This window comes from Stenella coeruleoalba (genome assembly GCF_951394435.1).
Source record: "Stenella coeruleoalba genome assembly, chromosome: 7".
NCBI lineage: Eukaryota > Metazoa > Chordata > Mammalia > Artiodactyla > Delphinidae > Stenella > Stenella coeruleoalba.
In genome coordinates, this window is record NC_137153.1 from 105,069,150 (window position 1) to 105,087,237 (window position 18,088).

Here is an 18,088-nt window from a genome sequence, read left to right on the forward strand (position 1 = left end):
TTTATGAGAGGGGCTGCCTTACTTTGAAGGCATTAGCGCTTTTCCCATATGCCAGACAATGGGCTAAGGTCTTTGCATCTTTTACTTACTTCATCCTCCCCACAACCACAGCCCTAGTCTCCTTCTCATTTTACAAAGAAGGAAACTGTAGCTTAGAGATAGGAAGTCACTTGTCCAAGATCACATACTTAGGAAGTGGTGAGATCAGGATTGGAATTCATCCTGACTCCTAAGCCAGTGCACTTAACCGCTGTTCAATTAAAGACGTGATTCCAATTTCTGCTTTAATCTAACAAATGAGGGAGCCTTAGCTACACCTAATTTGGGTACCAAGAGTCTATGAAGTCAACCACCAAACATTGGTTGAACCTCTTCTATGTACAAGTGACATGGGTGGGGAACACTTTGAGTATTGAAAAGAACAGGAGCTCAAGAGTCAGACACCTTGTGTCTAGCCCCAGCCAGTCCACGTACTAATGTTAGATAAATCAGTCCATCTCTTTGAGCTTTGATTTCCTCTTCCGTGTGATGAAAATGTTGACGTCAATGGTTTCTATGGGCCTTTTGTGGCACTTTCTTTGGTTCTAAGATGATACAAGACACAATCTCTGCTCTGTCTACTTGAAAATATTTGCTAAGCCAAATATTATTAATAGAAACCAAGTTCTGGAGGAAACTTTTAATCTTTTTAAAAGACAGAACCACTTTCAAACACTTTACCAGCACTTCCTGTTACAATGCTGGCAATTAACGTGCACATCGCAAGCAAACCCTTACCCATTCATTGACTCAGAGATGGAGAACACCTGTTTAAGAACTCAGGGGGAGCACTTGGTTTGTGTTTGAGAATGTGCTTAAAAGATCGTCTTGCCTTGAAAATATTCTATAACCCTGTCTCTTTCATCTCCTCACTTGTCTAGAATGGTAAAGTTCTATAAATATGCATCCACTTAACATTTCTGTATAAAACAATGAGGTGAAGAAATAATAGATGTCTTAAAACCTCAGCTTAAACCCAGCTTTTCTTTTTCAGCCTTCAGTTGTGAGCCTGTGAGCGCTGACACAGGTTGATAAGTGTGGAATTGTGGAAATTAAACTGAAGAAGGAAAAGCACCCTGAGTTCTGTTCTCAGCTAAGTCACCAAATTGCTGTGCATTCTTAGGCTAGTCACTCACTCTTTCCGGTGCTCAGAGGCCTTCAATCCATAAGGAGGAAGTTGTACTAGACTAGTGGTTCTCAAAGTCAGTTGCACGCTACAAAAATTGGGGGCATTTTAAAATCACCTCCAGCTCACTTGCATCCGCGCCTCCTTCCTCCTCCTGGCCCTGCCCCAGGTATTGATCTAATTGGTAAGGAAGATAAGGCCTAACCATTAGGACTTTAAAATCTCACTGGATGATTCTAACATGCAGCCAAGTTTAAGAACCACTGCACTAAATCAGGCTGTCACAGTGTGGCCCCGTACTGGCAGCATCTGAGAATTTAGAAAAGCCATGTTCTTAGGTCCCAGCCCAGACAACTGAATCAGAAACTCTGAGTACAGGACCTTTCCAGATGATTCTGATGGTGGTTGGAGTTTCATGGTTACTGCTCTCAATGATCTCCAAGGCCCAGGAATCTCCAAGGTCTCTTTACTCATAGGAGTGACTACTCATTCAGTTTACAAGTTTGTACTGAGAACATTCTGTGTGCCAGAGTCTGTGCTGAGAGCTGTAGATTTCGGGGATGACTCAGCCCTTGCCACTTTCCTGTAGACACTCACACTTTAGTGCTGAAGACCTTAACCACTTGGTAAAAACGCCAGTTCCTATGCCAGTTTGCTTCCAGAACCACCACTGTTCAGGTCTACATTGTGTACCATTTGTTCTTTCCTTCTCAACAAATGTTTCTTTGGTCCCCACTGTGTTGCAGGCACAAGGTCTAGACTGAGGCCTTCATTGACCTTCCTCTTTGTCTTTCTTGGGTCCCAAGGAATTTATTGGAGACCTGGGCTGGGCCAGGCTCCACTTCCTGACTTGAAAGTTCTCTGAGACTCTGAAAAAATAAAATATCCTTCCAAGTCAACCTATCATTTCAGCTCCTTTATCTCTTGGTAATTCGAGTTCTAAACTCCAACACAAATACCTCTTTGTGTGTGTGTGTGTGTGTGTGTGTGTGTGTGTGTGTGTATTTTACTGCTCTCACATTTTTTCCATATCAAATAAATTGGCTCTTAGACAAGTTCTATATAAAGACTGTTTTGGAGAAAAAGAGGAGAGAGAAAAAAAATGCTTTCTTTTTCTTCCCTGACTCAACCCATTACATGATTCCCTTTGACCTTTGTCTTCATTTTTTCTCTCAACAAAAATATTTATTCTTTCTGTTATCTATACTGGAGATAGTTTCCCAAGGTATGACATTGATGAAGGGAGAGGCTTCTGTGCTTACCCAATGGATGCTTCTCGTAGACTGATTGCTTTTGGCCGGTACAAGGGAAAAAGGGGGACTGTCTCCTAAGTGGAAGCCTCTGCATTGAGTGAGGACTGACACTGACAGAGGAAAACGGAACCAGTGCTGACCCTGCTTCTAACTCACTATGTGACATGAAGACACATTGCATCACCTTTTGGGGCTTCATTTTTTCTATCTGTAAAATGAGGGGACAACATATGAAGCTTTTCTCTGTGGATAGGAGTTGTTCTTAGGTGACTTTTTTTTTTTTTTTTGGTAGTAAAAGGGACTCAGCAGAGATTGTTTATATCTGAATCAGTACCTGGCATGGACCTCACCAGTTCTGGATGGCCTAGTGAAAGGTGTAGTTTGTGAATAATTATGATAACGATAATAATAACAATACCAATAACCACTTATTGAACATTGACTCTGTTTTAAGTGCCTGACACATATTTCTGAGGCAGCTGAAGCTCAGAAGAGTGACTTATCCAACCTAATACAGCTGGTAGTGGCAGAGCCAGGTTTAAAACCCAGGTCTAATTCCAAATTCCACCTTCTCAACCACAATACCATACCACCTCCTGCTCTAATAATGCAAAGGCAGAATTTTAGAGCTCAAACATGCATCCAAGCTGGCTACAGTTCAAGATACAGGAGGTAGGAGGCAGGATTACAACTCACAGGCCACCAAGACCCACTCTTGGAAGTCTGGCATCATGAGGTACATGGCCAGGTCTTTTTGTGTCTGGCTGGGAAGAAGGAGCAAGGATGCTTCTGTTTCTAAACTTGACTGCCAAGTGCTTCTGCCCTGGGCACCATGCGACTTGGGTCTGTATGGAATCTCCAGATTTCTCTAAGAAGTAAAGACTCTGGATAAAACTAAGCCCTTTTTTTTGGCTTAGAGGAAGTGAGATATAAAGCAAACCAGGAACAGTGAATAGCAGCTCACTTTCAATATTCATCTGTTCGTCTATCCATCGTTGATTCATTCAGCAAATATTTACTGGACGTCTGCACCATGTTAGGACATGTTGGTATGTACCATGTTAGGACATGATGGTACAGTGGTGCCAGGACAGGCATGGAGTCTGCCCACATGGTGTGCCCACTCTTTGGGAAGAGAGGGGGTTAGGAAAGCAGTAGCACTGCAGTATAGTAAATGCCCTGATGGAGAAAGCAGAAACAGAAAGTCAGTGGTTTCTAACCCAAACTTGGAAGAATTGAGCTGTAATTGAGGAATATAATCTCCTTGAGGACTGGATTTTTGCTGGTTTATCTGCTGGTGCAGTCCCAGTGCCTAGAACAATTCCAGGCACAAAGTAGGCACTCAGTAAATATTTTTGAATGGCTCTTGAGTGAAGAATGGGAAGGAGTTTAGCAGTTGAAGAGAAATGGAGAAGCGGTCATTTACTAAGTACCTACTGTGTGTCAAATGCTTAACTAAGGGCTTTATTTAAGTAATCTCATTTGACTTAATCTGTACAACGACTCTGCACCTGCAGCGTAGGTGGTCCTATCACCAGATTACAGATAAGAACCTGAAACCCAGAGATTACAGAGCCATCAAACTGTGTAACTATAACTGGGGTCTGCACATAGACCCATCAGCTCCAAAGCTAGTGCTCTTATCCATTCTCTAGTTGAACAACTGTGTTTGTGTTGCCTACTTTGTTTGTGCCTCTCTGTTCTTAGAATCGTTGATTTAGAGCTAGAAATATTCTTAGAAGTCATCTCTCCCAACGAGCTTCTTTGTGTGTCCCAATTAACTAACCAATTGATTCTTCTTTCACATTCAGACCTGTTAAGCTGCCAACATAACCTCTATTTCACCTCACCTCCTCAGTATTCTCAATATAAGTCTTGGGGTAAATGAATAAACATAAAGGAAGGACATATTCATATGAACAGGGTGGAAATTGTTACAGATATGAATCCACATTTTACAGATCAAATCTCAAATCTCTTCCTCTGGATTCCACATACTCAGAAACCCCTGTCAATCAGCTCAGAAACTTTCTAGTTCGCTCATCCGTTCATTTTCTCGGTGAATATTTTTTGATTTCCACCATGAACCCGAGTACTTTCAAGGCACTAGCGACGCAGTAGTGAACAGAGCAGAGAAGATCCTTGCTCTCGTTGATCCCCGTGATGTAGTTGGAAGAGACGAACCAGAAAACACTACATAATATCTCAACTGGGTAGGATTTAGTAATTTTAGATAGGTGGTCAGGAAAGGCCTCTGTGATGAGGTGACATTTGAACAGAGACTGGAAGAGTCTCCTAGGGACTCATAATAGAGGCTGGGTGACCTGCCATCATTGAGATCCTAGCCTGTTGGAACACAGATGTCTTAGAACGTGATCCTTGGTCCTTGATCACTGTTTGGCTTATCTTAGATTGAACTGTGCCTGCGTTTTTTTCTCTCACCTGGTTCAGATTCTTAAATACAAAATGTAGCACGCTCATTCATCAGAGTCAAGGGTCCATGCATGCTTGTCCGGTAAATGAGTGACGAGTGAGTCAGCAGTAGAACCTCTCAGAAAAAGGGTCTCTTGCTTCCACATCTTAGCCGTAGTATTGACACGTCATGCCATAGTAAGCCTCGGAGGGTTGGGAAAGGTTAGACCAGATCGGGGCCAACTGAAGCACAGGTGGCTCCTCCGTGCTGTTTCTGTGGCTCTCAAGGTGAGTCACCATTTCATTTTTTGTCTCAGCCACATTTCTTTTCCTGGCTCTTTCTGTATGTCACCTCGTCATGCATTCTTTGTTCTTGTATGTATTCATTTTTTTCATTCATTCATCAACCAAATAGTGAAAATCTAATTTAATCATATTCAGTGATACTTTCTTTACTTCATAGGTATTTACTAGGTGTCTGTTCTGTGCCGTGCTCTATGCTGGAACTAGAGATCCCTAGTCTCATGAGCACACAGTTTAAAGGGGGAAACGGGCAAAGAAATCAGGTGATTATACTGCAGCATGAAAAGTGTATGGTGTGAGGGTCACAAGAAGGGTATATAAAACACAAGAACGGCATCTAAGCCAGCTCGAGATGGTTTAGGAAGGTTTCTTGGAAGAAGTCATGTCTAAGCTGAGACCTGAAGGATGAATAAAAGTTGATCATTGAAGAAGTTTGCCATAGGATGGATGGTTGAAACCAAGTGGATGCTTAGCGAAAATTGATAAATGAATGAATGCATACACGAAAGAATAAATGAAAGAATGAATGAACCAACCTACCCTACTTCATGGCAGAAGAGCATGTTCAGTCTCAGATCGAATGTAGAAATGTAGTAATCTGAGCTATCTGTCCACTTTGGTCCCTAAATCTACTTCATTCCTTTTAACTGCTGTAGAACATTCCACAGTAGGAATGTGCTGCAGGTTATTTAGGTGTAGCCGTGGTCATGACTACTCAACAAATTTGAGTAGCCATGGTCATGACTACTCAACAAGATGGAAGTGCTTTGTCTTTGCCCATTTGATGGGTGAAACATGGCTTCTCATTGGTGTTCCTGTGATTGAGCATCATGAATGAGCAGCTTTTCAAATATCGACTGGCTGTTTACATTCCCTCTTCTGTGACTTGTCTATTAATATCTTTAAGTGGTGTCTGATTGTTACTCTTTTCACACCTCAGTTTTCCCACCTGCTAAATTGGGATTTTAATGTCAGCCCTCCTGCATATCCATCAGTGTTACTGGAATCTAGGGTAAAACGGGTAGTCAAGAGGGAACTAGCATTTATGAAGAAGTTACTCTTAGTAATCATTTATTCATTGATATATTTCTCAAACGTTCCTTGGATGGGAACGTTCTGAAGATACAGTGGTTACCAAAAACCAACCCAGTTTCTGACCTCAGTGGAGTGTACATTTAATCACTGTGTTAGCCACCATCACTTATGCGGGTAGCACTTACTACTAGTCGTACTAGCATCCCTACTGCTGATAATTACCATGTAGTAAATACTTCATATATGCTCAGTATTTTTATAAGCCTACCAATGAGGTGTAGTTATCAGTATGCTTTATTTTTAAATGGGGAAGGTCAGACACAAAAAGGTAAAGTCGTTCATTTAAGGTCCCACAGTTAATAGATGCTGGAGTCAAGTTTTACATCTCCCTGCCTGACGCCAAAGGGCATGCCTGGCAAACTATAGAGCATAATCATTGCTATGACAGGAAAAGGACAAGGTGGCATCTTGACGGATGGAGAAAGTAGATGTTAAAACGAGCTTTTCTTGTTTCCAGGAAGCAACAGAATAAACACACAGAAGAGAACTTTTTTTTTTCCGTTTAGGTTTTGAATATTTAAGTAGATGAGGAAGAGGTTTGGCACAGTGTGGGCGTGGTCAGACCAGCATGGTTTCCAGGAACCTGTTGTGGAAATGCACGCTCCAGGCTGGACCCCTCTCTGAGCAGGGCCTTTCCCCACACCTTTCCAACATGGCCTTGCCTGCGTTCTGATGTCCACCAGGACAAATGAGCAGCATCAGGATTGATAGCTGTTTCTCCAAGTCCAGAACAAACACTTCTGTTCCTAGCCCAGGCCAGCAGTGTACATAGTCAGCACGATCTTCCTCTATTTTTGGAAGCCGGGCGGGCATCATCCACCTACAACTCCCTCTCATCAGTCTTAGGCCAAGTACCTCTCAGAATGAAATACAGGTTCTGGGAACATTAGGGTAAACAAAAGGGTTTAGCAGAATCCACAGATCTCTGGGGTCAGCAGTAGCCGTAGAAGTGCTGACTGTCTCCAGGTACCTTCACGATTTTGAAAGTGTGAAGGGCCCCTGGTTGGTGCTAACACTACTGAGATCACTTACCTAAATTTCTGTGGATCAGTCTGATGCATTCCTGGACAATTATAGTGTCTCTTCTACAGATACTAATGAAGACTCACAGAAGTTAAGTGATGGACCCAAGCCTCTGTTGATAAATTTATTCATTCATTTGTTCAGTCTTTTAAGAATAAGTGCCTTCTGCGTGTCCATCTCCATGCTGGCACTGTAATTGTGAATCTTATAACTGGATAGGAGGGCTGGTCTGAATAATAGCCCAAATAAAAATATAATTACAACCTGAAGATTTATTATTACGTGAGGTTATAGTAGAGCATAATTCCCCCTCAAATTAAGGGGAGATATACAGAAGACGAGACTGGAGTTGTAAGCAGGGGCCGTATTGTGAAGGGAGTTTCTGTTATGGAGTTTGGATTTGTTCGTTGGGAAGTAGAGGACTAAACCAATCAGATCTGTGTTTCTATGAAATTGCTCTTGGTGCTCTGTAAAGAGGGGATTGAGGAAGAGTGAGAAAGTCCATTTAGAGGTTATTGCTAAAGTGCAAGCCAGAGATTATGATTATCTATCTGCAGGAGAAGTGGATGAATTGGGGAAATGTTTGAAAAGTAGAACCAACAGGACTTGGAGATGTATTGGATGCAAGGGTTCTGAGAAGGAGCTGTCCAATGACTCCCGGGTTTCTGGTTTGAGTGTCTGGAATGAGGGAAATGTTATTTCCTGAAATGGAGGAATAGATTTTAATTTAGTGTTTTGTTAGTGGGTGGGGTAGATCAAGAGCTCCTTTGGAAAACAATGAGTTAGTGAAGTCGGGTTGCAGTGGGTGTCCTGATGTCACCTGCTTCTTTGTTCTTTTGCCTTTCTCCCTGTGGGTAGGAAGGATGGACTGGACTTGGTTGTATGGGCACCAGTTCTTGATTTTTAAGAAAACAAGTAAATGAATGGGAACGAGAAGGAAAATAACAGCCGTCAGAGTAATTACAGATGTGGGAATAATGGAGGAATTTATCTCACACTGGGCATTGGCAAGAGGAGTGGACAAAATCCATCCAGTCTGTGCTCAGAGACGATGAGAATCCTCAGGACAGAACATAGTGGGTTTGCGTTGTATCTGCTCAAGCAGGAACCTCAGACATTACTTGGGAGACGCTGAATCTGGGATCGGGAGATCTGATCCTCAGGCCAGCACACAGCTGTCTTGCTGCATGACCCTGAGCACGTTCCTTCAATGCTTTGAACCTCAGCTCCTGTCCCTGGAAAAAAGTGGGTGATGATTCCTGTCCATACAGTCTCACAAAGGGTGTCCTGAGAAACTAATGAGCTAATGGACTTGCAAGAACGTGATGCAACGTGGGGGAACTATAAAGATTTCAATGTTCATGATTCTTCCTATTGTTTGGTTTTCATTAGGCTTGTTCTTGGCCAGGCCAGAGAGTATGTGTGAAAGACAAACACACAGACGTGCACAGACACACTCATGAAACAGTTTCCCGTTCAGCTCTACGCAGAGCTCAGTGCTGGATGAGAAGAAAGAAAAGACCATGGCACTCTAATCTCTGTAGCTGAGCTAAAGAAAAAGAGAGGAAGCCCATCAAAGTGCTGGCCCTGGAATCAGGAGACAGGGCTTCAAGTACCGATCTCCTGAGATTTTGCTATATTACTGGGTCATGATTCCCCATCTGTGGGCCCAAGTCCCCCTTCTATAAAATGAAGGCCTAGGTAAATGACTCTGAAAGTCATTTCCAGCTCTGACATTCCATTCAGACCCTCCTGGAGTTCTTACCTGCCCCGAGTATGTCTAATTCAGTAAGAGTAGAGGGACCAGGCTACATGTCCCGTGCGAGCTCAGAGACTAGCCGTCTGTAAAGAAAGCCTTCCAGGTGCACTGGGGCCCTCAGAGCTCCTTCCTGACCTACTGTCTCTCTCTCTTAGGGCTTACCGATTGTTTCCATTTGGGACAATTTCAGAATGTACTGGTGTATTTTTCCTTTCAGCGGCATTTTGACTTGACAGTGAGATACCAGAGATGGGAACTAGGTAACATTTGTCATATTATCTTCAGCTTCTTTGGAAGGACAGGCATGAAGTAGATGGTCAATAAACAGGTCAATAAAGGCATGAATGAATTAATGAGTAAACGCTTTGGCAGATCAATAAGTGGTCAGAAATTTGTGGTAATACAGATGATAGCTGGTATATTGGAGGTCTTCCTTTAAATGTCTGAAATGGATTCGTTACCAGAGGGGCAAAAGGATCAAAGAAAATCTTATCGCATGGTCTCTTCTCCTCTTGGGGCCGCAGTCCCCCTAAAGGGGGACTGACAATGGGGCCAGACAATGTCAGTCAGTCTACCGTCCACCCCACAGGCATTTATTTAGTACTGTCTTTGTAATGGGCCCCGTGCTGGGCAGTGGAGAGAGATAAACGGGGCAATGAAGAGCAGTCCCAACGCTCTGGGAGCTTCATCTAATTCATGTGAGAAGGGGACACCTAAGTGGTAACAAAAGTGAGAAAGGTGTTATGATAAGAGAAGCACAAGGGCTAGGAAATCCTCACTCAGCTAAAAGGTCAGTGAGATCCTCCTGGGAAAGGTGGCGTCTACACTAAGGCCGGACCATTTAGCCAGGGAAGGGAGGGGGGACTGTTTGCTCATGGTGGCTGAGGGGTCAGTTTTGAGGAGGAGAGTTTGAGCAAAGAGGCCAGAGGGGTTGAGAGGAGGCCAGCAACGTTGGTTCTAGAATGCCATGCTGACGGGTCTGGGCTTCATCCCGAGGGCGGTGAGGGACTGTTAGGGGTAAGAGAGAATCCTGATCAGGTTTGGTTTTAGGACAGCTCTTTGGCTGTGTGGCTATCTGGGCAGATGTAGGGATAGAGGCACAGACTGTAAATGATGAGGGAGGTAAGACAATGTTGCCAGCACTGAAGTAGAAGCTGGCCCTGGTCTAGGGTAGTCAAGGCGGGAATGGAGAGAACTGGATGGGGCTGAGTAGTGTGAATGGATAGATGTACCCCACGACTGGTCAGAGGGAGGAGGGAAGTGAGTGGGTCCTAGAAGTGCCTATGTTGTTGGCGTCACTGAAACGCATAATGTGGAGATAGAGGGATGTTTGGTTTGGGATGAGAGGAGGACGAGTTCAAAGCTGTCTTCCCATTATCAGTCTGCGAACTGGTGGGGGCAGACAGCTACAGTTTGCTTTGAGCCATAACATTTCTGTGTACAGATTCAGGAGCAGGTGAGGCGAGCTTGTGCATGTGTACGTGTGTGTGTGCATGCGTGCATGACTGTGTGTGTGTGTGTGTGTGTGTGTGTGTGTGTGTGTGTGTGTGTGTTTTGGGGGGTGGGCAGACAAGACCTGTGAGACCACCTGTTTTCATCATGCATCGATTCTCCAAGTGTTGTCCAGTGTTCTCAAAGGTCCCCTGCTGGGGTCGTGGGGTTAATCTTCCGCCACACTAATACCTATAACGTTACGAGGCACGGGCTTTGTTTCCTACCCAGGATTAATCATTCACTCATGGGCTTTAATACAAGCCAGACACCACCTCACTGTGCCTCATGCAAAGCCATGCCAGTGCCCCCTTCCATTTTAATGCTGCTTTCACGTTCTTGTTGTCAGAGTGGGAAGTAGGTTTTTTGTCTGCGCTTCAATATCCTATAAACTGAAAGGCTTGAATTCTTCCATCCAGCGATGTTCGTCACAAAATGCCAGGAAAGCTGGACTCTGCCATTAACGTCCTGCATGACTTGGGGCAGCTTATTCCCTCCTTCTCTGGGCTCTAGCATCCATCCCACAGTGAGACGCTGAGCAAACCAATATCCAAAGCCTGATTTCTACATTTTTTGTGTTTACTTCTTGAGCTAAGGTCCTTGTATACAAACTCAGCCCCCAAAAGTTTTCAGCAGAGAGAATTCTGAGGTGCTCACACCTCCTCCTGTCTAGGAATTAGACTCAAAACCTCTCAGGCCGGGAAGGAACATGGAAGCACTGACACTCTACAAATGAGAGAATTGAGCCCAGAGAGGGGAGGCCACTTCCTCAGTCACACAGACCTTTGATGCCAGAAGAGGGAATTGAACCTAGGGCTCCTGCTACCCAATCCAGGTGCGCCTTCCCCCAACATCGCGGCATGCTGGAGTTTGGCCAGACCTTGGGATTCAGCTTTGAGCTCAGCTCTCTCTGATCACGAAGAAGTCTCCGTTGGCTGCTCAGGGTGAAATCATAGTGCGCTGACATTAGTAACGTCATGGCAGCTGGTGCTGGTGAGGGGGGTGGTATAGGAAATGAGAGAACGCATTTGGCCAAGCTCCGGGTCCACGTGACCCTCCAAGAGCCCTCATTTCAAAACAAACTCAATCTTTTAAGTTCAAGTTCTCCCCTCTCGTCAGAAACGTGACTTCCTGCTTCTAAGAAGCCAGGCTTACAAAAGGGCTCAGAAGACTTCGCGGACATCAAATAGCTCTTACAAAATAGCGTTTTGATGAGTTAAGTGTAAATGAATCAGAAACATAAGGATTACATTTTCCCCAAGCGCACATGGGTTTCAAAATTCGAGGGGAAGTGTAGTTTGCTCACTGCACGCCGACTTTCACCGAATCCAAAGCATTCATGGGGAGGGTGGGGCTAGGGGGGCGAAGAAAGAGATGCCCAGCCCCCAAATGGTTTTAGATGTGATGCCAAATTCGAAAATGCTGTTGGGCTCACCCTCTGCCAGTAATAAAATCGCTGGCCACCCAGAGAGGCCACAGGAAGGAGAAGGGAGGCTGCTCTCCCCACTGGCCCCTGGTCCTCAACAACTGTGTTCAGTTAGTGCCGCTCAATCACCAGCTGTCACTGGGTCCCTCTGTTGACTCCTGGCCCCCGTGTGGCCTCCATTTTCACACTGTGCTGCACGCCTTGTTTACCCCCGACTGTATCTGGTGTTTTGGCTCCCAGGGGTCTTGGCGACCGGACAGTTTGTCACAGGCCCCTGCTCTGCGATCAGGAGACCTGTCCATCACCAGCAGGGGTGTTTGGGGAAGCTGTCACACATCACCTCTGGTTGCATTCAGGAAAAACAAGAGTCCCTTGTAGTTCTTTTCCTCTCTCCTTTCTTTAATGCTATACAGGTGTGGCGTTTCCCCCAAACTGGTAAATGTCTTCCCTTCAAATCTCAGCCTGACACAAAAAAACCAGTTAACTCTCAGGGCTGCTGTGACCTTATCCCAGGATTTGAAACTCTGAATCTTTTATAATTTCCACATTGTCCCCCCATTCTTTCTCTTGGATTTTATTTCACTGCACCAAGAAAGTAGAAAATCATTTCAGTTGGTGGTAAAAGATGATTAAAACAAAATAACAAAGGCCGTGGCTGCAAACTGTTAGTTTTATTAAATGTGCTACTGAGTTTTAAATTGGTACCAGGGCAGATCTTTGTACAATTATATCCAAGGCTGCTGGAATTAATCAGTTGCATGTATACATTTGCTCCTTCCTGAGCCTTATACAGAGTGAGGGCGGCACTGTCAGTCTGAAAAGAATGAGCTGTGTGTTACCTGTGTGACAGGGGTGGACCCTAGCCCCATTGGGAGGGATACACATGCCCAGTGGATTCTCAGATCCCTGCCTTCTCATTCCTCATTCATTTAGTCCAGACCGTGGGTTGGAGCTCACAGTGGTCACCAGGGATAATAGTGGATGGATATTGTAAGACCAAAGTCCATTTTCCCAAACAAAGATTCTTTTCTTGGCAATGGAATCTCACCATTCTGAGATTAAGATTTTATTAAAGCAAAACTTTAATTTCCACATGAATGGAAAAGGCCGCAGTCTACTGAGTGCCGGTCCGGTAGAAGGGTAGGTGGCGGTGGAGGGAACCCAGGCTGTCTAAAGCCCTGGGTGCCGGTTCAGTGTCTCGACTACTGCTGACACATCTAAGTTCTGACTTCTGCAGCTGGAGGTGTGGGACTTGGGAAATCATTGCATCCAGTCCCCTGCTTTTAAAACAGTGGATTTCCATCCCTCAGTGACTCAAGCCCTAACATCTCGCCTCAGAACCCTCCACCATCTACCTTACACTCTCAACTGACCATTCTCGTGAAACTTTAGCACTTCCTTTGGCTTACCCTGCAGGCCAGTCTTAATGCACTGTTCTTTGTCTCAGAAGGTTAACCTGTGTCCTGTTCTGTGCTGTTCCTACTGCCCAGAATACCATGCTTATCATTTACGTCTTGACATGTTCCCCACGTGCACTGTCTCCGACTATTAATTCCTTCAGCGGGTATTGTTGGAAACCTAGTCTGTGCCAAGCACTGTGCTAGGTACAGAGATGTAGCAATGAAAGGCTCATGTTTTTTTTTCTGTCCTTAGAGCGCTTAATGTACACCATGGAAGACAGGCATCTGATTACAACAAAGGGTGTGAGTTTTATAATAAAGTATGGGGCGATATGGACACCTGTAGAAGGGATCAACCTAATCTAGGTGTCAGGACTCGCCCTTTCTCATCCTTCTAACCACAATTGGACCCGCCTCTCCGTTGGTGCTCTTCAAGCTCTGACTTGAATTATAGTCAAACTGTACTAGGCTTATCCTCTCTTTTGCCCATTGAACTATTTGAGATCAGGGATGGTGGTATCTTCTTCCTCTTTGGAATGACTCCTGCCAGAAGCTCCATACATGCTTTTTATTTGAATTGCCCAAGGAAAACAAGGTCCAGAGAGGAGAACTAATTCACCGAAAATCACAACCAAAGTTAATGGGATAACCATAGTCATTTTTCCTGACGTGGTCCAGGTGACATCCACAGTGACGTCAAACTGCCTTTCATGTTGTCCCTTCCCAAGGGCAGAGGATATTCTCTATCTACTTCAAATAATCAACAACAGCCCTCTTCCAATAAAACATAAGACCAAAGTACCTCTCAACCTAGAACAAAAGTAAAGTGTTCTCTTAAAAATTCAGGGTGATACCCAAACAAAATTGGAATGAAGGAGTATATTGTTATCACATGTAGGTAAAAACAGTGTATGTAACCTTAATGTATGAATGTTAAGAAATTCTTTGGAGAAGACTACACACAGCTTCAGTCATTCAGTGAGGAAGGATATTTTGTTGTCAGTTTTAGTTCTTTTCAATCAAAATAGAATATGACGACGTCTAGCATGGTGCCAAAACTTGGTAGGAACTCAATGTATTCCTGCATCAGTCCGTCCCATGGGCAGATATTTGGTCTTTCTACTTTTCCCCCAAACCAGTTATCTATATACTGCTACCAAAATTGTCTTCCACAAAACAAATATTATTATGCCCTTTGACTCAAAAGCCATTTCTGTCCTCCTCCTCATGGCTTGGCTTCTCCTTACCCCTCCTGTCCAGCCAGTATACCTTCTTTGAGGAGTTCAGACTCCTCCACAGCCTGTGTCTGATACTACTCGTACTCCCTACAGACCCCTACACTTTTTTTTTTTTTTTTACATCTTTATTGGAGTATAATTGCTTTACCATGGTGTGTTAGTTTCTGCTTTATAACAAAGTGAATCAGTTATACATACACATATGTTCCCATATCTCTTCCCTCTTGCATCTCCCTCCCTCCCACCCTCCCTATCCCACCACTCTAGGTGGTCACAAAGCACCGAGCTGATCTCCCTGTGCTATGCGGCTGCTTCCCACTAGCTATCTATTTTACGTTTGGTAGTGTATGTATGTCTATGCCACTCTCTCACTTTATCACGGCTTACCCTTCCCCCTCCCCACATCCTCAAGTCCATTCTCTAGTAGGTCTGTGTCTTTATTCCCGTCCTACCCCTAGGCTCTTCATGACATTTTTTTTTTCTTAGATTCCATATATATGTGTTAGCATACGGTATTTGTTTTTCTCTTTCTGACTTACTTCACTCTGTATGACGGACTCTAGGTCCATCCACTTCACTACAAATAACTCAATTTCGTTTCTTTTTATGGCTGAGTAATATTCCATTGTATATATTACGCTGCATTAAAGCCATTCATTTTAATGTCTTTTCTTCCCCAAAAGCCTATGAGCATCCTAAAGGCAGGACTATATTTTACTGATCTTTGAATCCAAGGAACCTAGGAAAAGCTGGGACAACCCAGTGAATGCTATTTGGATGAATGAATGGATGAACAAATGAAATGATATAACTATATTTATCCAGAATTTGAAAACGTAGTCAAAGCCATGAAAGTAGTTAGCTCACATAAAGCTAACTAGCTGGGTTTACTTCTCCTATGCGCCTTTTTTCATGAACACTAGAGATGAAGTGGTATTGACATATCTGTGATCTTATATTCATAGAAAATTGTATGTGTTTGTGTATGATTATACATTAAAAGATACATGAAGGGTTGCTGACCAGAATGTTCTTGATAGCTGCCTCAAGGTGATGGAATTTGATATAATTTTACTTTATTTTAATTATTTTACATAGTGTTTTAATTTGTTAAAGCAAGTACAGGTAACCTTTATGGATAGAAAAAAACATAAAGCAGTTGGGATAATATACTATCCCTTCTCAATTAAAAAAAAAAAAATCGGCTCTCACCTAGCAATATGTTAGTGCTTAAGCTATTTTGCTCTATAATTCTACATAAGAAATAAAATCTACTTTAGTCTGACTTGCAGCTTCCTAAAAGACTTTAGGACTCTAAGGGGGAGCTTGCCTTATCTTCCGATAGTTGCAGGGCTCTGTACTTGATTGGATATTAATGCATTGCTCACTAGCAGGTACTTACCCAAGGAGTCATCTCAATATCATGGAAAGGTCAAGAGTTCTAGAGTCAAACAGCATGATTTAAATTCTGCTTTATAATTATTATCTCCCTGACCTTGGGCAGATCACTGAACTACACTGAACCTCAACTGCACAATGCAAATGATTTCTACCTTACAGGTATATTTTCGAAATTGTATGTGGAAATATGGTGGACTAACAAACTAAAAATATTTCCAGTACAAACCTCTATTCCAGATCAAATACAACTGATATAACTAGCATCCTTTAAAATGCATGACTGAGATCAGAGGAGTCAAAAAATGTGTTGGTAAAGGCAAAAAAAAAAAAAAAAAAAAAATGGAACTGAGAACTAGACAGGTAAGCCCTGAATCTAGTTTTATTGGTGTAGTTTGGATAAGGGAGAGCCATCAGTTTTGGCAACTGAGTGGATTAAATATGCTTGCTTATTCTAGGAGTGGAGATTTGGCCCTGAAACTCTGCAGGTGGGGACTTATAACTGAAGGCTTCAAAATAAGGTTAGGACCTCTGAAAGTCTACATGCTTAGTGAAAGAGTATACTAGGGAAAACATATCTATGCCTATGTCCTATACCTCAGAAAGATTTGAAATTTGAGTTTACACTGCTTAGTATGGTCTGGGAATGCCTAAACTGAAAAACTAACTAGAAAAGAAAAAAGAAGAAGAAGAAGAAGGGGGCTTCCCTGGTGGCGCAGTGGTTGAGAGTCCGCCTGCCGATGCAGGGGACACCAGTTCGTGCCCCGGTCTGGGAAGATCCCACATGCCGCGGAGCGGCTGGGCCCGTGAGCCATGGCCGCTGAGCCTGCGCGTCCGGAGCCTGTGCTCCACAGTGAGAGAGGCCACAACAGTGAGAGGCCCGCATACTGCAAAAAAAAAAAAAAAAAAAAAGGAAGAAGAAAAAGAAATCGTTCTAGACAAGTAATGTTCCAAGGGTACCTAGAAGTTATCCTCTGAGGGAGGATATAGACTTCACCTTGGGGACACATGATTGTCACAGATTAAAACCCAATGAACATGAGTTGACATGTCAAAATTAAAAAAACACAAAAATATAAGAGTAAGGGTCAGAAATCAACATCAGAGTTTTTATTAAATTTTGATTTTGATAATTATGCATATTTGTATTTTAGTATAACCAAAAAAAGAAATATAATTAGAAAATATAGTCTGCAAAAATTAGATGGACGGGCTAAGAAGGGCTAAAGAGTAGAAATAAAGAAATCCAGTACACCCAAATGAAAGCGAGAAAGGGGGAAAATAAATAAGCGGAGAAAAATAATGATAAATGGAAAGCACAAAGAAGATGGGAGAAATAAATCTAATATACTAGTCATTACACTAATCATTAAAGTCGACTATGAAAGTGAAGACTCTCAGGTTGGATTTAACTAAAGCTAAGTTCACTGAAAGGTAAAAGGTAAAGGAATGCAAACTATTTGCCAGGCAAATACTAACCAAAATGTTACATTAATATTATCATCGGGCAAAGGAAACATTAAGACAAAAAAAAATTCTAAGATAAAGAGTTCACCATATAAAGATAAAAGGAAGGTATATAATGATTTTGAGCTTGGATATACCAAATAACATGACCTGAAAATATATAAATCAAACATGACTCTTACCTAAAAAAAAAGTGATAAACCCATAATATTATGATATTTTGACATACCTTTCTCCATAATTAATAGAACAAGCAAACTAAAATAATGATATAGATGATTTTGAACAACACAAAAAATATGTCATCTGATAAAAATATATAGGACCCTGCTACTGAATTAAGTATAAATATTTTCTTCTAGGATATGTAGAACAATTTTTTTTTTAATTTACCATGTCCCAGGCCAAAAAATGGATCTCAGCAAATATCAAAGAATCAGTATCACATAGAACAGTATTTCTGTCCACAGCACAGCACATAAATATATAAACAAGTAAACAAGTGGACAAGTAAATAAATGAAGAAGATAAAAATTTTTGGTCAATTAAATGTATGACCAAAAAGCAAAAACCTTACACAAGTTAATAGCAGACAGAATTTATCAATGCATTAAAAGCCACACACTCAAACAGACACACACATTGTGTCAAAGCTGGA

At 42.7% G+C, this 18,088-nt stretch overlaps 1 protein-coding gene across 4 annotated transcripts in view; it reads left to right on the forward strand.

Annotated features, from left to right (window-relative positions):
- PAPPA (pappalysin 1) overlaps positions 1-18,088 on the forward strand; it is a gene marked incomplete at its 5' end in the record, with an annotated part of 543,378 nt that overhangs the window by 373,107 nt on the left and 152,183 nt on the right. The gene's annotated exons all lie outside the window — the stretch shown is intronic.